At 38.1% G+C, this 22,025-nt stretch overlaps 1 pseudogene; it reads left to right on the top strand.

Annotated features, from left to right (window-relative positions):
• Positions 1 to 1,363: 1,363 nt before the first annotated feature.
• LOC116467963 (secretory carrier-associated membrane protein 1-like) lies at positions 1,364 to 19,883 on the top strand (annotated as a pseudogene).
• Positions 19,884 to 22,025: the final 2,142 nt, after the last annotated feature.

The following is a 22,025-nucleotide window of genomic DNA, read 5'->3' as shown; positions in this document are numbered from 1 at the left end:
TGTGAAGATCCTGAGGGAAGAACATTCCAGGTAGCATTAACAGCAAGGGAACAGGCTGAAGATCATAATAAGCTTGGCATTTCAAAAACCCAAGAGAAGGTCATAGGGGAAACCATAGTGTGTGAGCAAGTGAAAGAGTGGTAGAAGGTGATTCATGAAGATGAGTAGGCATTGAGTCATGGAGAAACTGTCAAACCACATCAGGCATTTGGACTTTATTCTGTGTGCAATAGGAAACTACTAGAAGGCTTTAGCTAGGAATTGCCATGATCTGAATTTTGTTTTTGTAGCTTCACCATACTTGCTCTGTGGAGCCTGGAATGTGGAGGGAAGTGGCAGCAGGAGGGGAAGTGGAGAGGTCAGTCTAGAGACTATGGCAGCATTTCAGGAAAATGATGGTGGGTGCTGAGACGAAAATAGCAGCAATGGAAACAGAAAAATACTTAGTTGACTTGGGACATACTTTGCAAATAACAGTAGACAGGATTTGCTGACATGTTGGATGTTGGGTTGGAGAAAAGAACAGAATTTAAAACACTGCATGGGGCTGGGCACAATGGCTCACGCCTGTAATCCCAGCACTTTGGGAGGCTGAAGTGGGCAGATCACTTGAGATCAGGAGTTTAAGATCAGCCTGGCTAACATAGTGAAACCCCATCTCTACCAAAAATACAAAAATTAGCCAGGTATGGTGGCTGGCACCTGTAATCCCAGCTACTCGGGAGGTTGAGGCAGGAGAATCACTTGAACCTGGGAGGCGGAGGTTGCAGTGAGCCGAGATCGTGCCATTGCACTCCAGCTTGGATGACAGACTCCATCTCAAAAGAAAAAATAAAACAAAACAGAAACAAACAAAAAACAAATGAACAAACAAAACACTGCATGGTCTCTAGCTGAAGCAACTCTTAGAGAAATGGCTAATTATTGAAAAGGGGAGAGAACTGGGAATAGGTTCAGGGAGAGGGCTATTTATTTTGTGACCTTTTAGAAATTCAGAGGAGATGTCAGGTAGGCAATTGGATTAAAAAACAGTCTGGAGGTCGGGAGAGAAGTCATGGCTGAAGAGTTAAGTTCAGAAGCCATCAGAATATCAGTAATGGAAACAGTCCCAGAAATAAGTGAGGGAGACCTGGAGAAGCAAACTAAGGTTTCACAACCTCACGGAGTGTTATTTGCAAGATAATATTAATGATTTTTAGAGAGACTTAAGGGGATGCTTATCAAGAATGGCGTGAACTGTATGAGGCACCGAGCTTAAATAACAGAGATCTAAAGCCAGAAAAAAACTTGTCAAATCTGCACTTATCTTTTTTCTTCCTATAACTTCTCTAACCTGTGATTTTATAGCTCCTGAATATCCTCCATGCCTTTCCTTGAAGATGCTGCTGTCATCTGCATTCCCTTTCGCTTTCAGACTTCTGTGGCATCTCCTTTTTTGATTACGGTAATATCATCAGGATAGAGTTGAAAAAACTAGAATTTATTTATTTAATGAGTAATATTTGTGTGATTTGAGAAAGATATATGTAAAATGACGAAGTATCGTATTAGTGAGCTATTAGGTTGCTGCAAAACTAATTGCAGTTTTTGCCATTACTTTCAATGTGGAATTGGACAATAAGCAATTAAAAGTAATGGCAAAAACTGCAATTACTTTTATACCAACCTAGTTTCTAGAATAAAAAAAAGGTAAGGCAAAGTTTTAGTAATCAAAAATTATCCTTGAAAATCTTCCAAATTGTCCATCTAAAGCAGAATCCTTTGTATATCAACCCTATACAGATACAAATTTCTCAAGAAGTCCAAAGAAGACTGATTTTGCTCCAGCATTAATACAAACTACTTCTGTGGTCGAGTACCAGATAAAAGCTGTGGTTGTACCAAAGAATACTAGCAGGTAGAATTGAATTCATGAATGTTCTGAGTACGTATGAAATGAGTTCACATTATAACTAATACTAGTCTAAGCTTCTTTCTAGCCAGATAAGTAGATTCTAAAGGGGGGTCTTCCAGTGGTAATGGAGTGGAGCTTTGTGCACTAGGTATCAAGGGTCCTAAGAACACAGAAATGAGACTGCTGAGAACATATGTCCCTGATTCAGGAGCAAAGAATGCATTTGCTTATTATGGAATATGAGTGGGGTAATGTGTAAGAATTTGCAAGCCACAACACAGGATTAATGTCAACTTTACTTATAATTTCCTAAAACAAATTCTATGTGTTTTGAGTTCCTATTCCAAAAAGCTGGCAAGAAATTCAATCTTTGTTATCACTGAGTTTGCTACACAGACTCTAAGATCTGCTACACAGACTCTGAGATCCGCAGAGCCAAGCCCAGTGCCTGGGAAGGGCCTTCTGGCTTCCTGTTCATGAAGTTCATTGCCTGTATGCTCACTGTTCAAGCCAGCAGGTGCTCTTTAAGAATGGGGACTCCAATATGTCTTTGTCAAGATCAAAGTATCCAAAATTTCCACTTGCATCACAGGTCTCATCAGAGATTCCACAGCCACCCCAAGCAGATAAAATGTGCAATTCTTTTAGAAACTGTAAAGCCCAGGGCTGGCCTCCCCTTTGCCCCCACCCCTCTTCATAATGATGTTTCAACCTCCAAGCTTTGGCCTTAACTTCGCCTGCATTATGGCTCCTTCCAGCGAAGATCCAGTACAATATTGGGGTTGGGCTTTTAGAAACAAAACTAGTTTGGTTTTTTTTTGGCCCACAGTGCAAAAGACCCCCAGACAGGGAATCACAAAGACTTGGTATATAGGAAGGAAATTACATGCAAAAGAAAGAAGGTTACAGTACAAATTAATATTTTTATAGATCATCCTGCTACCATTTCTATGGTAGAGGGAAATGGCTTTACTGGATGGGGATTGCAAAGTATTCTGCAAATATGGAAGATAGATATAATCCATTAAAACCACAAACACATACAGATCCAATGACTTGCTGCAAATTTAGTTCTTCGAGTCAGTCTTGAGTTGTCACATTGCTTATTCCCATTTCTAAAGGACAGCGAATTCAAAAAGTCTTCTTAAACAAGTTAGAGGACATTGTTCTCACTACGTTATCCCAGAATACAAGAGGCTACAGCTACCAAAAGACAGCACTGGGACTGGCAAGAAGTTAACCACATTTTCATGCTGAATTTGATGGAAAATTGGATGCATTCCAGTCTGTTTACAGTTTAGGTGGGAGGGACAGATTTGCCAATAGCACATTTAGCATGTTGCAGCATAGTTTATCTGTCTGCAAATCTGTCCATCCCACAGACTATCTCTGCCTTGAGAAGTGGAATCCTGACACACTCATTTCCATAATTCCAGCAAGTCTTATGGTCTGGCATACAAAGGGCACTCAGTAAGTGAAGCCCACTACCATGATTGGAAAAAGGCTTTTTCCACTTAGTTTTTTGTTTGTCGTGACACCCCTTCCGCAATTAAGGCCGTCGTTTATTGCTTATACTCTACAATCCATTGACTTCCTAGTCTGGGGCCAATTTTGGGGAGCTCTTCATGACAAAGTCAGCCATGCTTCAGCCCCTTGGCTGTTCTCCCTGCAGAGCTATTCCAGAAGCTACAGAGGATGCTTTTTTATCTCAGACCTTCTGTTGCTCTCTGGTTGACTCTGGTTAAAGAATTCTTCTATAATCCCATTAGAATCAGCTTTTCTCCGTCTGTTCCTTATCACGAATCATTATTAGATGAAAGACAAAAATCCTATCACTTTAGTTAACTGGGTCACTAAGAACCATATGAGTCCTGTGTTCCTGTTCTGAAAGCATAATTAAAGCCCTGACTAATTAGTATTAAAGTAACCTTAATTAACTAACCTAACTTACCACTAATCAAGGGAATGGGTCTTCTGAGAGATCGTGGATCATTTTCTAGTCAGTACACAATATAAGTTAATATACATACATACCCCTACGGATGCACTCATTAAAAAAAAAATTAAAACTCTTCATTGTTGGGAGTGTAAGTTGGAGGTTACTTGCTTACTTGCTTATTTATTTATACTCTGCCTCTTCCCACAAAGGACTGGACTCAGAGGACATTATCTTGCATTTGTACTGCAGAGCTCTTGCCATGATTATGAAACAAGAAGGTATTTAGCATGCTCTTTACTTGCTCTGGGTTATTAGTAAGCCCATGATAATTATGTTACCAAAGTAATGTAGAGGCTGCCGTATCTGATTTCTACATTACAGATAGTCCCTAGTCATCTATGTGACTTAGCACGCATCACTTTACCTCCCTGGAACCCAGCTTTCTCATCTATATAATGAGGCCAGTTCAGTCATGCACCCCATAATGACATTTCGGTCAACAACAGACCACTTTTATGATAGTAATCCCGTAAGATTATAATGGAGCTGAAAAATTTCTATCATCATGGTGATGCTGGTGTAAAGAAATGTACTGTGCTGCCAGCCAAAAATATAGGTTAGTACATAATACTTGATAATGATGATAAGCAACTGTGTTACTGGTTTATGTGTTTACTGTACTATACTTTTCATCGTTATTTTAGCGTGTACTCCTACTACTTATTTTTTAAAAAGATAACGGTAAAAGAGCCTCAGGCAGGTCCTTCAGTAGTTGTTCCAGAAGAGGGCTTTTTTTAATAAGGGATGACAGCTCCATGCATGTTATTGCCCCTGAAGATCTTCCAGTGGAATAAGACATGGAGGCGAAAGATAGTGATAGTCATGATCCTGACCCTGTGTACTCCTAGGTTGATGTGTGTACTTGTGTTTTAGTTTTTAACAACAACAAAAAAAGTAAACAAAAAAACCTTTGAAAATAGAAAAAAAGCTTAAAAAATAAGGATATAAAGAAATTTTTCCTTTTTTGTGAGACAGAGTCTGGTTCTGTTGCCCAGGCTAGAGTGCAGTGGTGCAATCTCAGCTCACTGCAACCTCCACCTCCCGGGTTCAAGTGATTCTCATGCCTCAGCCTCCCGAGTAGCTGGGATTACAGGCGTGTGCCACCATGCCCAGCTAATTTTTTGTATTTTTAATAAAGACAGGCTTTCATTATGTTTGCCAGGCTGGTATGGAACTCCTGGCCTCCAGTGATCCGCTCACCTCAGCCTCCCAAAGTGCTGGGATTACAGGCATGAGGTACCTTGCCAAGCCAGAAAATATTTTTGTACAGCTGTATAATGTGTTTGTGTTTTAAACTAAGTGTTATTACCAGAGTCAAAATGTTTTTAAAAAAGTAAAAGTTGATAAAGTTTAAAAGTTACAGTAAGCAAAGGTTCATGTATTATTAAAAAAGAATTTTGTAAATTTAGTGTCGCCTAAGTGTACAGTGTTTATAAAGCCCACAGTAGTGTTTAGCAATGCCCTAGGCTTTCACATTCACTCACCACTCACTCACTGATTCACCCAGAGCAACTTCCAGTCCCACAAACTCCATTCATGGTAAATGCCCCATATAGATGTATCATATTTTGTTTTTCATATTGCCTTTTAGTTGTTTGTTTCATTTGTTTTTGTTTAGACAGAGTCTATCTCTGTTGCCCAAGCTGGAGTGCAGTGACACAATTATCCTTCCAAGTAGCTAAGACTACAGGTATATGCCACCATGCCCAGCTAAGTGTTTTTTTTTTTTTTAATTATGTTTTGTAGAGACACAGTCCCACAATGTTGTCCAGGCTGGCTTCAAACTCCTGGCCTCAAGCTATCTTCCCACCTTGGCTTCCCAAAGTTCTGGGATAGCAGGTGTGGGCCACCATGCTTGGCCAATATAGCATCTTTTAACTGGACCTTTTCTGTGTTTATATGTGTTTAGGCACACAAATACCTACCATTGTGTTACAATTGCCTACAGTATTCAGTACAGTAACGTGCTATACAGGCTTGTAGCATAATAGCAATAGGCTATATGTTATACAGCCTCAGTAAGAAGCAGTCTATACAATCTAGGTTTGTGTTAGTACGCTCTATGATGTTCATGATGAAATTGTCTAACAATGCATTTCTCAGATAATTTCTTTGCATGATTGTATATTAAGGCCCCTCCCAACTTTTAGCATGCTCAGTTATTCTCTGAGAGTAAAATTTCTCTTGATCTCTAAGTCCTCTATCTTGCAAACCTAACAGATGTGATGTCTATTCTCTAATACAGAGTCATTTTTTGTGACTGCTCTTAACTATCGGCCCTTTTGAGAGTTTATATCATACAGTCTCCAAGGCTGTCTAATGAGAAAGCAGAATAACAAAATGCTTTTTTGCAACTAATTTCAGAAACATAGGAGAGGATCCACCAAAGTACCTATCTTACGTGGCTCTGATATTGTCACAGTAGTTTGCTAATCAAACATGAGCAGGGCAGGAGAGGGCCCACCTGCCCTGCACCAGGAATGTCAATCACCATCAGGTGATGGTCAGGCAGTTGTTAAACTGTCTCTCTAAAATAAGAATTAGTCTCAGCCAGTGCCAGGGAAAAGCAGTCCCTCAATAGAAAAACCTGAGGCCAGGCATGGTGGCTTACGCCTGTAATCCCAGCACTTTGGGAGACTGAGGCAGGTGGATCACCTGAGGTCAGGAGTTTGAGACCAGCCCGGCCAACATGGTGAAACACCATCTCTACTAAAAATACAAAATTAGCCGGTGGTGGTGGTGCACGCCTGTAATCCCAGCTACTTGGGAGGCTGAGGCAGGAGAATCGCTTGAACCCAGGAGGTGGAGGTTCCAGTGAGCCAAGATTGTGCCGTTGCTCTGTAGCCTGTGCAACAAGAGCGAAACTCCATCTCAAAAAAAAAAAAAAAAAAGAGAAGAAAAGAAAAAGAAAAAAGAAAAACCTGAAACATTGATCAGCTTTCCAATAAGATCTCAGGAGCTGGGTGAGTGGGCTCAAGCATGTGCACTAAGGCAAAATGGTAGAGTTTAACTGACATATGTAACCTTACAGGAACACTTGACTGGTAAGAGGAAAAAAAAAACCTCAAGAGAACATGCATACAACTCCAGTAAATGCCTGTGCATATGCCCCCGCAACAAGCACTAGCAGGCCACTGTGCATGAGGACAGCCCATCCCAAGGGAAGAATCGGGAGAAGTAACACAAGACCCCGGAAGCATGCCAAACCCTAAGGGAAAGTCAACCTGTACACTTGAGCTTTCAAGTTGCCTGCTTGGCCCTCTTCCAAGTGCACTTTACTTCCTTTCATTTATGAACCCCCAAGTATCTGAGACAGGTCTCAGTCAATTTAGAAAGTTTATTTTGCCAAGGTTGAGGGTGTGCACCCATTACACAGCCTCAGGAGGTCCTAATGACATGTGCCCAATGGGGTCAGAGCACTGTTTGGTTTTTATACATTTTAGGGAGACATGAGACATCAATCCACATACATAAGATGAATATTGGTTCTATCCAGAAAAGGCGGGACAACTCAACGCAAAGGCGGGACTACTTGAAGCGGGAGGGGGCTTCCAGGTCATAGGTAGATAAAATTGTTGCATTCTTTTGAGTTTCTGATTAGCCTTTCCAAAGGAGGCAATCAGATATGCATTTATCTCAGTGAGTAGAGGGGTGACTTTGAATAGAATGGGAGGCAGGTTGGCCCTAAGCAGTTCCCAGCTTGACTTTTCCCTTTAGCTTAGTGATTTGGGGGGCCCCAAGATTTATTTTCCTTTCACACATTCCTGTTCTAAAGCTTTTTAATAAACCTTCACTTCTGCTCTAAAACTTGCCTCCATCTCTCATTCTGTCTGATGGCCCTCGGTCAAATTCTTTCTTCTGAGGAGGCAAGAATTGAGGTGATTGCAGACCTGTGCAGATTCACTGCCACTAACAGTATCTGAAGTACCACACTTCAGTTCTACAGTGTGAGATATTGTGCATTTATCTATCATTTGCCATTGATGTGAATGAGTTTTCGAGAACATTTCCTTAGCAGAGATTGGGAGTTATGGGGAACCAAATAAAACATCATGATACTGATGTGGACATACCACTGAAGGAGACCAAAGAAAAAACAAGGTGAACCAGCTTGATCAGCCTCTTAATAGTTCTCATATTTCTCAGGGCAGGATGGGCTGTACAGGACCCCCACCTCCCACTTCCTTGCATTTTCCATGATAAAGAATCTGTATCTGTTTTAACTCAGGAACTTGTATTGAAGGAAGTGGTATTATTCGCACTAGAACTAATGTTTGAAGGAGGCTACAGAATTTCCCATCCTAAACCGGTTTAAGGATAAGTTAGTTTTGTTTTAGTGTGGGATTGTTTAAAAGAAATCTGCAAAAAGCGTGGGGGTGGGGATGCCTGTGGGCAGTTCTTCCAGCGCAATGTTCCTCTGTTTCCTGATTGCAGGGAGCATTGAGTCATCATCTGACAGGCATAAATAATACTTGAGAAACATATCCTGTCTTTGAAAATAGATTCCATGAATTCTTCAAGTTGTGTTTTTGGCATTTTTTTCTTTTTTGAGAAGGAGTCTTGCTCTGTCACCCGGGCTGGAGTGCAGTGGCGCCATCTTGGCTCACTGCAAACTCTGCCTCCAGGGTTCACGCCATTCTCCTGCCTCAGCCTCCTGAGTAGCTGGGACTACAGGCGCCCGCCACCACGCCCGGCTAATTTTTTGTATTTTTAGTGGAGACGAGGTTTCACCGTGTTAGCCAGGATGGTCTCAATCTCCTGACCTCGTGATCGACCCGCCTCGGCCTCCCAAAGTGCTGGGATTACAGGTGTGAGCCACCACGCCCGGCATGCATTTTTACATTTTACATTTTATACTTTATCCTTTGTCATCTATAAATAGTAAATAAACATTTGAACAAAAAAGTGAGTAAATAAATGAACAGATAAAGTATTTTCTTTATTTCCACCTAAGTACATCCGTTTTACTGTTTTACTCATCTGTGTAACAAATGTGAAAAATACACAAGAAAGGGTTTTTTTTTCCAGCACTGTTGCATAAGCAATTCTTCAACTTTTATGTCCATAAGAATCACTCAGTAAACTTACTAAATGTGAAGATTCATGAGCCCCCTACCTAAAGATTCTGATTTAATAGATCAGCACTTTGGCATCAGAAATATAGAAAATGAAAAAACAGGATTACTACAACATTGCATATCTATAAATAAGGTATTTCTGATGCTGTGACACGGTGGGGGCTTTGCTGACCCTGAAGAAACTGGCCCTCCCAAGGCTAGCTAGTTGCTAGAGACAGTAAAAGACTTTCCTGTGAGTGTACTTTTCATATGCAAACCAACCAATCCGGAGCCCAGACGCCCCACCATCACCTCCTTTATATGGCCCCCGTAGGGCTCTTTCACTCAGAGCCACTATTCCCCTGCCCTAATCACCCCAGGGCCTCCAGACAACCCCTATACCCTTGAGCCAGCTGAAATTATTCAAATTAGTCAATGTTAAACCTATTCACCCTGCCTCACCTGTTTCTTTCTGCAGAACCCACAATAAAGACTTTGCCCGGGTTTTCCCCTAGCTCTCTCTGACTTCTGACTGACTTGGTGCTTCCCCTTGTGGCCCCTGCATGGTGACGTATAGCCGTCCCCTTGGGAACTGTAATAAACTATCTTTTCAATGGCAATTGGGTCCTGATCTGTTGGCCTCACCATACCCAAATAATAATAAAACCTACATTTTAAAATAATTATTTATAAACATAGTATGTTAACATATTTTTATAAAGCATTGGCAGGATTTACACTACATCTGTCAAATGGCTGACTCCAGGAATGAGAAGGGTTATGAGATTAGGGAATTGGGATATCAGAGGGTCACAACTTTACATGTAGGAGTATGCTATCATAAAACAGGAGACTTGAAGCAAATATAACAAAATGTTAAGAACTACTCATTCTGTGTAGTAGGACAGAAGTGCCTATTATATGATTTTAAAATATTTATTTTTGAAAATAAAAATTATTTTTAAAAGACTAATGTTACCTACAACATTCAAGAGATGTGGTAAAGATAATACTAAATAAAGAGCAAAGAGTATTCAGGAGATTCATATACAAGTCAGGATGCAATTTTCAAAACAAGTTGAGGCAAGAAACGCAGAGAAGAGACACAATAGCAGGGGCTTTTAGGAAAGTAATGGTATTCCAGACACTCCAATTTATTCACAACTTGTTCAACACCCCTTCTCAACTGGGTTAGTGTATCAGTTATCTGTTACCACAGTAATGCCATGTAACAACCATGACAGAAAACACAAAACTCCCCGGCATATGGCAATAAACTCTTCTTACTCACAAGTCTTTAGGTTGACTAAGCATTTTGTTGATCGAAGCTGAGCTCATCAAGACTTCGTTATGTGTCTGTTGCCAGCTGTAGGGCAATTAAACAGTCAACCCTGGATGAACTTGCTCACAAGCCTGTGCCATCTTGCTCTATTCCACATGACTGCTCACCAGCAGGCTCATCCAGCCTTATTCTCATGGCAAAGAGAGAGCAGCAAGAGGCAACAAGAAGAAACACACAGGGCCTCTAAAGACCTGGGCTCAGAATTGGCACACTGTTGGTTCCACACATGATTTATGCCAAGGCTAGTATAGACTCAGTGTCTTTAATGGAAGAAGTAAACAAATCAAGACCATTGCTACCATTAATCCCACCTCAGTTAGACAAAAACTATCTTGGTGGATACTTTTTCCAGTTTACTTCGTTCACTGTGAGAATTAAGAAGCCAGACAGAGCAGGGATTAGCTCTACTTAGGGTTTGTTTGTTTGTTTGTTTGCTTTAAATAGATCCTTATGTGTTCCTGCTTGAGATCATTCCCTGATATGGCAGCATCCTTATCAGTTGACCTACACCTTCCTAGAGTATTGTAACCTAAGAAATGTAAGGCCCATATTCTTCAGAAATGCAGTCTGAAAAAAGCTAATGTCTCTGATTATTTACCTAAGAGAGGACAGAATTATATGCTGGGAATGTTAAATTCAGTGACAGGCCACCTTCCGGTCATGATGTCAATTATATTCTTGCCAGAATGCCTGTAAAGCCTTCTCAAAGGAAATCTTGAAAAACAGGGTGAAGAAATAACACATGTGACTATATTCCCGCTTTTGGGAAGTCACAATTCACCTTAGTTTTATACACTGTTGGTTGCCAGACCAATACCCATTCCCTCTTCCTTTCTTAACCAACAGATCCTTGATTTGCTTTAGGACAGCAATGCGTCAATTAAAAATACTCCTTATTCCAGACTCACTTACAGCTAGTGATAGCTGCATGACCTATTATTTCCTGGCAGTGAGACATAAGCACAAGTTAACTAAGTGGACAACTAAGAAAAATATATTTCTTTCCAGAAATAAAGGGACATATTTCCTGTTTTCCACCTTCTACCCTGGACTCTTTCCAGTATTTCCTGCCTAGAAGTGCAGCAGCCACCGTATGAGCATGAGAAAGAAAGCCCCACACTATGCCAGGGAGGCTGCAGGAGAATTCAGAAAGGAGACTGCACACTGGAGGCATCCTGGAACTGACATTCCACTCTGGATGCCTGTGTCTGCATTTATTTTTCTACATAAGAAAAATAAACTCCTACTTGTTTATATCTTTGCAATCAGATTTCTGTCACATGCAGCCAAATGCAAATCTAAATAATTTGTGAGTTCTAAGAATTTCTGCACTGAAAGAAAAACCTTCCTAGCTAGATTTAGTCATCCCATAACATATGTATATTGTACACCATAAATATACACAATTTTATCTATCAATTTAAAAATAATATTAATAAAATAGTAAAGATGTGAAAGACCTAAATAAATAAGGGGCAAAAAAGCTCAGTCCTTCCCAAACTTATTTACACACAAGCACTTTTTTTAAAAGTAATTTATTTTTACCTCCTATAGTATATGAACAATGCTTCACAGAATATCTGTTTGGAAAATTCCATTTTCTTTTGTTTTATATAACTTTTACCTTGAATGGCCTGTTTCCTGGTTAAAGTACTGCATTAATGAAATCAGTGTGTAAAACAGATCTTTATATGGACAAATCATCTTGTAACACCAGCTATCTCAGAATAGACATCATTTGCTTATTCATGATCCCGTTCATCAAAAAATATTTACTGGTCACCTAATAGGTTCCAAACTTTGCTAGGTCCTGGGGATAGAAAGATAACTTAATCCAGTTCTCAAATCTGTTAGCTTAAGGTTAGTGTAACAAAGCAATTATTTATAACGTAATGTATCTAAAATTCTCTGTTACCACAATTTAAGGACATTCCAAGCATACAAGGCACACCCTCATGATTCTCCTGATTCATGAATATTAACCTAACACTGTCAGGTTCATGGGGAAAAAACTGGATACTCAGGAAGGATTTGAGCCAGCTATCCAACATTTACATATTTTTAAAAATTATTTTTTGTTGGGACATAATTGATATACGTATTTTCAGGGTACATGTGATAATCTGATACATTCATGTAGTCAAATCAGGGTAATTAGGATATCCATCACATTAAATGTTTAGCTTTTCTTTATGCTAGCAGCATTCAAATTATTCTCTTCTAGCTATTTTGAAATGTTTAATAGACTAATGTTAACTATAGTCACCCTTCTGATCTATCAAACACCAGGTCTTATTTCTTCTATCTATTAGTAATTGTATAATTGTACTCATTAATAATCTCTCTTTATTCCCTCCTTTGCCACCCTTCCTGGCCTCTGGAAATCTATCTATCTTCATAAGCTCCACCTTTCTAGCTCACACATATGAGTGAGAACATGCTATATTTGTCTTTCTGTGCTTGGTGTATTTCACTTAACATAATGCCCTCCACTTCCATTCATGTTGCTGCAAATAACAGGATTTTATTCTTTTTATGGCTGGATAATATTGTTTATATACCACATTTTACTTATTCGTTTATCCATTGATTGGCACTTAGGTTGATTCTATATTTTGGGTATTGTGAATAGTGCTGTAGTAAACATGGGGGTGCAGACATCTCTTTGATATATTGATTTCCTTTCTTTTGGACTGGATCTCAACAATCCCTTCAAGCCTCCACCAGGCAGTGTGAGGATGCCTAACGTACCCAATACACAACCGGCAATAATGAAACCAACAGAGAAACATCCAGTTTATACACCGATTGCAAAAAAAACATGCGTTGGCCCAAGCTGAACTTCTTAAACACCAGGAAGAAGTAGAAAGAAAAGATGCAGAATTAGATCATTGGGAATGAGAAATGCAAAACCTCACTCAACATGGTAGAAAAAATAATTGGCCACTTCTTCTTAGCAGTTTTCCTATAGAACCTTGTTTCTATCAGGATTTTTCTGTTGACATTCCTATAGAATTCCAAAAGACAGTAAAGCTTATACACTACTTGTGGATGTTCCATGCTGTAAAACTGTTTCTAAATATCTTCAGATGCTTGTCTTGGTTTTGTGTTGATTTTGCAAGAGTGGTTGATTTTGGTTTGAGTATCCTGAGGTTCTTGCTTTTTACTCCTTGTTCAATTGTCTGTTGGTGCAGACTGCTTTATGGAGCTTTCAGGAGGGACAGTTCATTCAGATTCTTTGTATTCTTCTTCATCTATATTCATTAGTTTCCTGTACATGCATTCCAGACTGTAGGATTTCATAATTGGGGCAATTGTGGTTGAGTTTCAACCCTTACTGTTCTCAACCAAAATATTCCTGTTGTAATCAGGATGATAATCACAGCAGCACTTTCGCAGCATCAGCAGCCATCTCACTAGTTATGTTTTTAAAAGATGATGGCCTCCAGCTGCATCTGTGTGGCTACAAAGAACATAATTTCATTTTGGGGGCTGTGTAATATTCCATGGTGTATACATACCACATTTTCTTTATCCAGTCTACCACTGATGGACATTTGGGTTGATTCCATGACTTTGCTATTGTGAATAGTGCTGCAAGAAACATACAAGTGCAGGTGTCTTTTTGAAAAAAGAAGGTACTAATTAACATTCCCACTAATGGTGTACAAGGGTTCCCCTTTGTCTACATTCTCACCAGCATCTGCTATTCCCTGTCTTTTTTATAAAAGCCATTCTAACTGGAGTGAGATGATATCTCATTGTGGTTTTGATTTGCAATTCTCTGATAATTAGTGGTGGTGACCATTTTTTCATATATCTGTTAGCCATTTGTATGTCTTCTTTTGAGAAATGTCTGTTCAGATCTTTTGCGCATTTTTTATTCAATTATTTGGGTTTTTACTATTGAGTTGTTTGAGCTTCTTATATATTCTGGTTATTAATTTCTTGTCAAATGGATAGTTTGCAAATATTTTCTCTCATTATGTAGGTTATCTCTTCAATTTTTGATTGTTTTCTTTGTTGTGCAGAAGCTTTTGAGCTTTATGTAATCCCATTTATCTAGTTTTGATTTTATTTTGTGTGCTTTTGAGGCTTACTCAAAATATCTTTGCCCAGATCAATGTTCTGGAGCATTTCTCCAGTGTTTTGTTCTAGTAGCTTCATAGCTTTTTTTGTCTAGTAGTAGCTCTATTTTTAAATAAAAATATATTCTATGCCCATGAGTTGGAAGAATCAATATTGTTAAAATGACCATACTACCCAAAGTGATTTACAGATTCAGTGCAATCCCTATGAAAATGCCAATAACATTCCTCACAGAAATAGAAAAAAAAGTACTAAAATTAATATGAAACCACAAAAGACCCCAAATAGGCAAAGAAATCTTGAACGAAAAGAACAAAACTGGAAGCATCACACTACCTGACAACAAATCAGCCGGTACTGCATAAAAACAATGGAACAGAATAGAGAGCTCAAATATCAATCCACACACTTACAGCCAACCCATTTTGGATGAAAATACCAAGAAAATACAATAAGGAGAGAGTAGCCTCTTCTATAAATGATGCTGAGAAAACTGGATAACCATACGCAGAAGAATAAAACTAGACTCTATGTCTCACCATATAGAAAAATCAAATCAAAATGAATCAATATTTACATCTTAACTCAGTCTTGATTTTCTTTAATTGTCCTCTACACGCAATGATTCATGTCAAAGGACAACAATGGCAATTCTTTATGAAAACCCTAAGCAGTTAATGCCCTTGATAGAAGTGAAGAGACCTAGTATATAAAGAATAAGAGAAAGATGTAATTATGACTAAACAGGGGTTCAAGTTCAAGGAAGGGATAACTTTGGTATCTTGAATAGGAGAGGAGTAAGAAAGGGACATGAGAGCGACGTGTTGTCAGAATGCAGGGGAGTTTTTAATGGAAAGGCAGAAGATTAAAATACCAAAAAGAGTGGTTGGTTGATAGAGCAAAGTCTCCGAACACATAGAAGGTGTTGGAATAAAGAACAAAAACATGAAATTAACCTGAACAGAAAGAAGCCATCATCCTTCAACACAAGAGAAGGAGAGTGAAATGAGAGCGGATGTGGGTAGTGTGTGGTTGGAAGAGAGATTTCTATGGGTTGAATTGTGTTCCCCCAAAATATATATTCAAGTCCTAACCCCACTCCCTCAGAATGTGACCTATTCAGAAACGAGGCTGTTTCAGATGTAATTAGTGAAGATGATATGCTGGAGTATGGTGGGGCCCTAATCCCATACAACTGCAATCTTTATAAAAGAGGGAAATTTGGACACACACACACACACACACAGAAGGAAGACAATGTGAAGACACATGAGGGATGATGGCCATTACAACTGAGGCAGAGATTGGAATACTGCATTTGCAAGCTAAAGAATGACCATGGATTGCCAAGAGCTTCCAGAAGCTAGGAAGAGGCAAGACAGAATTCTCCTCTACAAGTTTTAGAAGGAGCATGGCCCTGCTCATATCTTGATTTCAAGCTTCTAACCCCTAGAACTGTGATAGCATAAATTTCTGTTGTCATAGCCACCAAGGTTGTGGTACTTGGTTATAGCAGCCTTAGGAAATGAACACAAAGGTGTTGCAGAGATCACACTTGTGGCTTTTATCTTATTGATGATGAAGTTAAGGGACTAGCACAAAGATTAAAAGCAAGCATTGACTGTAGTGAAGTTCCAAACTAATACCTGAGGAGAATAAAAGTGGAAGCCAAGCATGAAGATATACAAATAAGTAATAAGGACTTGGCTGAAGTCAGTGACTATGGATTTATTGCAACACTAATCTGATAAAAATTCGAGACACAAATATGAATTTAGTACATGATAAAGATATTTCAAATCAGTGCATAGATGATGGATTGGTTATTCAATACAATACAATTAACAATTTAGGGGTAGAAAAATAAATATCTACAGGTGGAACTAACTGTCCCCTTGAATTGAAAATAATGTTAAAGAGTTGTTTATAATAATTGTTTTAAAAAGGGAAACAACCTAAATATCAAATAAGGGAAAATATCATATAAATAACATCTAGTTGTTAACAAACTTTACACCATAATAATATATTCTTATTTTAAAACTAGAAAATGTCAATACATGCTATTGTCAACTATTATAGTTTTATAAAATATATGTATATACATACAGACATATACACAATGTGTCTATACATCTCTAAAGAAAATAAATGGTTATTGACTATTATCTCCATATGATAGAATTACAGGTATTCTTTCTATATGATTTTCTTTCAAATTATATACTTAATATTTGGCTTTAATTATTCATGGCTTTATTTAGAAAAGTACTGTAACAATGGTGGTTCCAGAATTTGAGGATCCTATGTAAGTTGTCAAAATAGCCCAATGTTTCAACTCTTTTTTTCAAGAATCAAAAATAATTCCTGAGATGGAGATCAGAAGAGCCATGTTTAAAAGAATAGATGAAAACCAGATACCCAAGGAAACTAAAGCAGGGAAATATATACCTGGGACCACGTGTATATACTAGATGTCTGGTGCATCGGTTAGGAGCATTGCAAAGATAAATAAAATTTGGGGAGTAAATTGCCCATGAAAAAGCTTAGGCCATGTGAAGAATTTAAGATTTTGTGGTATAATTTGGTTTTGGTTTTAAACTTAGAGACTGGCAGTGATCTGTTTTATGCCATGTGAGTTTGGTTTTTACCTGCTGTGGTCTGAGTGAATGACCTTAAACTGTAGGTCATTTGGGATTTTGACCTTGTTCATTTCACGTCTGCTTATGCTAGCACTATGCAGAGGTAAGAAGCTGTTACACAGACAGGGACTCCAGGCACCAGCCTATGTGCCGGGGAGAGGAAGGTGGGGAGAGGGGCAAATTCAAAGTACAGAAGTTGGCCACAATAGCCTCGTTTTATACAGGCCTTCTAGATGTTAGGGCTTTAAACTTATTTTTTAGTTCTTCTGTGTTTTGAAGTCAGGCTTGCAGTCCAGGATTATAAACTGATGCTAAGTTCTTTGGGAGCTTTAGTGTATGCGAGCTTATAGCTTTAAATATGTGTGCCAGGCATAGGAGACAATGTGGATAAGCTGCCTAAAATTCTATTTATTTTGTTCATCATTCAAGGCCAAGGTTGGTGCTGTGGAGGGAATAGGCTCTTGGACTCATGAAGCAGATATCCATAATCTCATAAGAATTACTCCCAACACATGGCTTCAGGTTAATTCTGGATTTGTTATTTTGCATAGACTCTGGTCATGGCTATAGCTTTAGATTTCAGAGAGCCAATCTGAGTGCAGGGTTCAAATAGTTTGTTCACATTCTCCTCTCTGAGTAGAACAACCCCACTCAAGTGATTGTCCCCCATCAAACTGGACTCATTCTCTTCTATTCCTGCCTGGTTCCCCATAATATGCCTCATTATTGCTATGTCTTCCCTTAGAAGTCTATTCCATTTATTTATCCAGCTTGAAGTTCACCCAAAACTGTCATATTGATACTTCCCTTGTAATTCTTCCAGTATTTTCTACTGATCTTCCTACTCTTCTCTATAATCTGTCCAGAATCTTTGTAACTACTCAAAATAGCAGTCTCAGTCCTTAAGATAGCGGGTTCCCAATTGTCTATATTATGAATTTTTCACATTCGGCTTTAAGAGCTACCTCTCAACAGTTTTTTTGGATCCTGCTTCTCAGCAGAGTCTACAGACAATTCAGTCTGCTCTCTCATATCTTCCCCTCTCTTTCTACCCAAGATTTCTTTGGACCTCTGCCACAGTTTCTGATCTAATAACAACAAAGCATCTTCTCCTTTTCTAATTCCTTTGTTAAGCAGAGTTCGATTTGGGTATATATTATTTTCCCAGTTGTCTTTCCTGGTCGTAATATCTGCTTTTCCCCTTTAGCTCTGTCCAGTCTTCTGATTTCTGCAATCTCAACTTTTGTTCTTAGGGAATTAGTTTCTTTCTATAGATAATTGTTTTTCAAGGAGGGTGTAACTGATAACAGTGCAGGATAACTCCTTTTCATCTATTATTTTGGTGGAGCTGTCCTGTATATTGCAAATGGTTTAGCATCCCTGGCCCCTGCTCACTAAATACCAGGTGCACTTTCTCAAATTCCACTATGGAAATCAAGAGTCCACAGCTATGTCTACATCATGATTTTATTGTTGTTGTTGTGGTTGTTGGGGTTTTTTTTTTGAAACAGAGTCTTGCTCTGTTGCCCAGGCTGGACTGCAGTGGCGCGATCTCGGCTCACTGCAACCTCCGCCTCCCGGATGGTTTCAAGCGATTCTCCTGCCTCCACCTCCTGAGTAGCTGGGATAACAGGCACGTGCCACCATGCCCAGATAATTTTTGTATTTTTAGTAGAGACGGGGTTTCACCATGTTGGCCAAGCTGGTGATGAATTTTTGGTGAGTGGGTTCAAATGTGCCTGACCAGTGTGACGTGGCCTGCTAATTCTGCCTGCTCCCAGCCCTAGAGAGTCCCAGGAGAGGTTGTGGAACACTGGAAAAGTGTTACTAGCTCTACGCTTGCTCTGGAAAGGAAGAAGTAGGAGATCTAGAAAAACTGCTTCTGTAGCAATGCCAAAACCAAAGCCCACTTGGAATAGTTTGGGGAGAAAATGGGAAGTAAGGGTGATAAATGGAGATCAGTTTTCTTTTAAAAGGAGCGGAGTTGGAGCAGAAACTAAAGTGGGATGCAGGCTAAACAAGGGTTTTTCATACAATGCAGATCAGAGAGTATGTTTGTATGCATGACACCAGGAGCTGCCTCAAAAAATTGTGGCCTCTACTTTCTCTCGTAACAGGATTTTTGAGAAAAGTTAACAAGAAAAATAATTTGCCCTAAAGAAATATGTGTATGTTTGTGTGTATACATACACCTACTCATATATATGCAAGTGCAATGGTGGGAAAGACTCTACATCTATAATATGTCACTTTTGTATCCCTAAATTCAGTGAAAATACAAGTTCTGCTGAAAACAAAATTATTCTGGAAAAAAAAAAGCAGGTTAGTTTAAGTACAATTAAGCTCAAAAAAGTTTGAGTATTGTCTCAGTTGTGGAATGCAATCCAGAGAAAGCACAAATTTGTAGAATATTCCAGAAATGATGAGTATTTGAAATGTTTTATTTTGGTGCTTTCATTTTCTATAATGAAATGAGATAACAAATCCCTATTTGCATCTTAGTATTCCAAAATAGCTAGCAAGAATAGAAAAATCTGACAGTTGCTGAGGAAAAAGAAAAAAAACATGAAAATAGCCAAATCTGTCCAATCTTGTATTTATCCATTCAAGCTATAAATGGTATTATTGTGGAAAAGAAGTTAAATTTTCTTCAGAGAAAAACTTTTTTTGTGGAGAAAATGGCATTCATTGCTCACTAAATAAATGTATGTAAAATTAATTTGATTCCCTTCTATTAATAACCAGTAAAAATATAATAGTGGATTATCATTCATTCATTCACTCTACAAATACTTCTAGGTCCCAGCATGGGCTAGATCCAGGGTGCAACACTGATGAAAACGGGCTCCAGCAAAAATGAGATGTCTTTCCGCCCTCAAAGCTCCGATAATCTTCATACATTAAAATTATTATGAGGAACACAAACAGGCAATTCACACAAGAATAACAAATTGTCTAGAAATGTATATAAAATACTCATCCTCACTAGTAATGAATAAGTGCAACTTTAAAATTACAGTAAAATACTGTTTTTCATCAACCAACTTAGAAAAGACTTTCTAATAATAACATTTAGGATTGGTGCATAAAAATAGGCCCTCTTATTAATTGTTATTTGGAGCATTAATTAGCAACGTTTTTCTAGAATATAATCTGGCAACATGGATTAAAAGAATTAAAAGTTGTCATACTATATAGCACGAACCCACTTCCAGGAAATTCAGCTGAAAACCTAGATTACTGAAGTCTTTATAAATAAAGGAATGAGAATGTTCACCACACTACTATATATGTACCATAAAATGGCAGATTTATCAAAAAATATGGCACATTCTTATAGTACCATCTTACTAGTAAAAATTAGGTGGCAAAATAATACTGAATAAAATTAAGAACTTTATGATATAATTAGTAAAAAAAAAGGGAAACAATTAAAATTGGGTATAGCATAATGCCATTATAAATAATAAATGTGTATATACTGTAAAAAGATACATGTACACATGTAGAAGAAAATACAGTTGTCCCCCCTTATCCACTAGGAATATGCTCCAAGACCCCCAATGAATGTCCAAAACCTTAAATAGTAGCAAATCCTATATATATATACACAATGTTTTTTTCTATACATACCTACACATTATAAAGTTTAATTTATAAATTAGGCACAATAAAATATACTGTAATAAGAGTTATGTGAAGGTTCTCTCTCTCCCTCTCTCTCTCCCTCTCTCTCTCTCTCACTGTACTCACCTATTTTCAAGCCACAGTTGACCAGAGGTAACTGAAACCTTAGAAAGCAAAATTGTGGATAATGGAGGACTACCGTAAACTGTAAACAAAAAGGTGAAATGAGTTACAAGAGAAAAGATTACAGGTCTTTTAAATGTTCTTCTTTTTGCTTCCTTATATATTCTATATTTTTCATACTGAACATGTAATACATCTTCAGTTAAAAAAAATAAGCTTTTAATTAAGCAGCTTTAATCTCTCTATGGTTTAGACACAAACTTCGTGTGGTTTCTCAGATTTTATTGACTGCCTTGTATCTCTCTCTTAGTTGACTACCTGCCTTCATTGAATTGCTCTCTGCTCTTAAACTTGGATGTAATACTGTACGTTAGACTATGGGATTGCGCTTTCTGAGAAACTACTGAGGTGCCAGATGAAAAATAAGTATGATTCATGTTACAACATTAAAAAAAAAAACCTTGAAAACACTATGTTAAGTGAGAGAAGCCAGTCACAAAAAGTCATATATTATATGATTCTTTTTATATAAAATGGCCAGAATGAAAAAATGTATAGGAACAGAAAGGTTAATGGTTGTCACAGCTGGGGGAAAAGGAGAATGGGAGTGACAAGTAATGGGCTTGGGGTTTCTTTTAGGGGTGATGAAAGCATTCTAAATTAGGAGATTTATGGTTCCAAAATGGCAATGTAGACACAGCTGGATTCATTCCCTAACACAGAAAACCAAAATATGTATATATACAACACTGAGATTATCACCAGACTGCAACCTGTTTAGAGATAGGCAATCTAAAATTTTGCAAATTGAGACAACCACAAGTCAAAATGTGGGGGAGATGGAGTTAAAGTGTATGATTGTTTTGTTTTGTTTGGTTTGGTTTTTTACTTTTTTGTTTGTTTGTCTTTACTCATTTTTTGTAATCTAAGTTGTTATCTCTTTAAATAATTTATTATATTTATAAGACGTTTTATGTAACCCTATGGTAACTACAATGCAAAAACCTGTAATGGACACACTAAAAATAAAAAGCAACAAATTAAGACATACTACAACTAAGAAAATTACATAGCCACAGGGATGACAATAAGAAAGAAAGAAAAGAAGAAAGGAGTTATAAAACAACCAGAAAACCAGAAAAAAAAAATGGCAGTACTAAGTCCTTGCTTATCAATAACGACACTGAATGTAAATGAACTACATTCTCCAATTAAAAGACATAGATGAGCATTTTTTTCACATTTTTGTTGG

The sequence above is a fragment of the Hylobates moloch genome, unplaced genomic scaffold (assembly GCF_009828535.3).
Source record: "Hylobates moloch isolate HMO894 unplaced genomic scaffold, HMol_V3 SCAFFOLD_5, whole genome shotgun sequence".
NCBI classification, from domain to species: domain Eukaryota; kingdom Metazoa; phylum Chordata; class Mammalia; order Primates; family Hylobatidae; genus Hylobates; species Hylobates moloch.
Note: the sequence above shows the minus strand (reverse complement) of the source record. Positions and strands in the feature narration are given on the sequence as shown.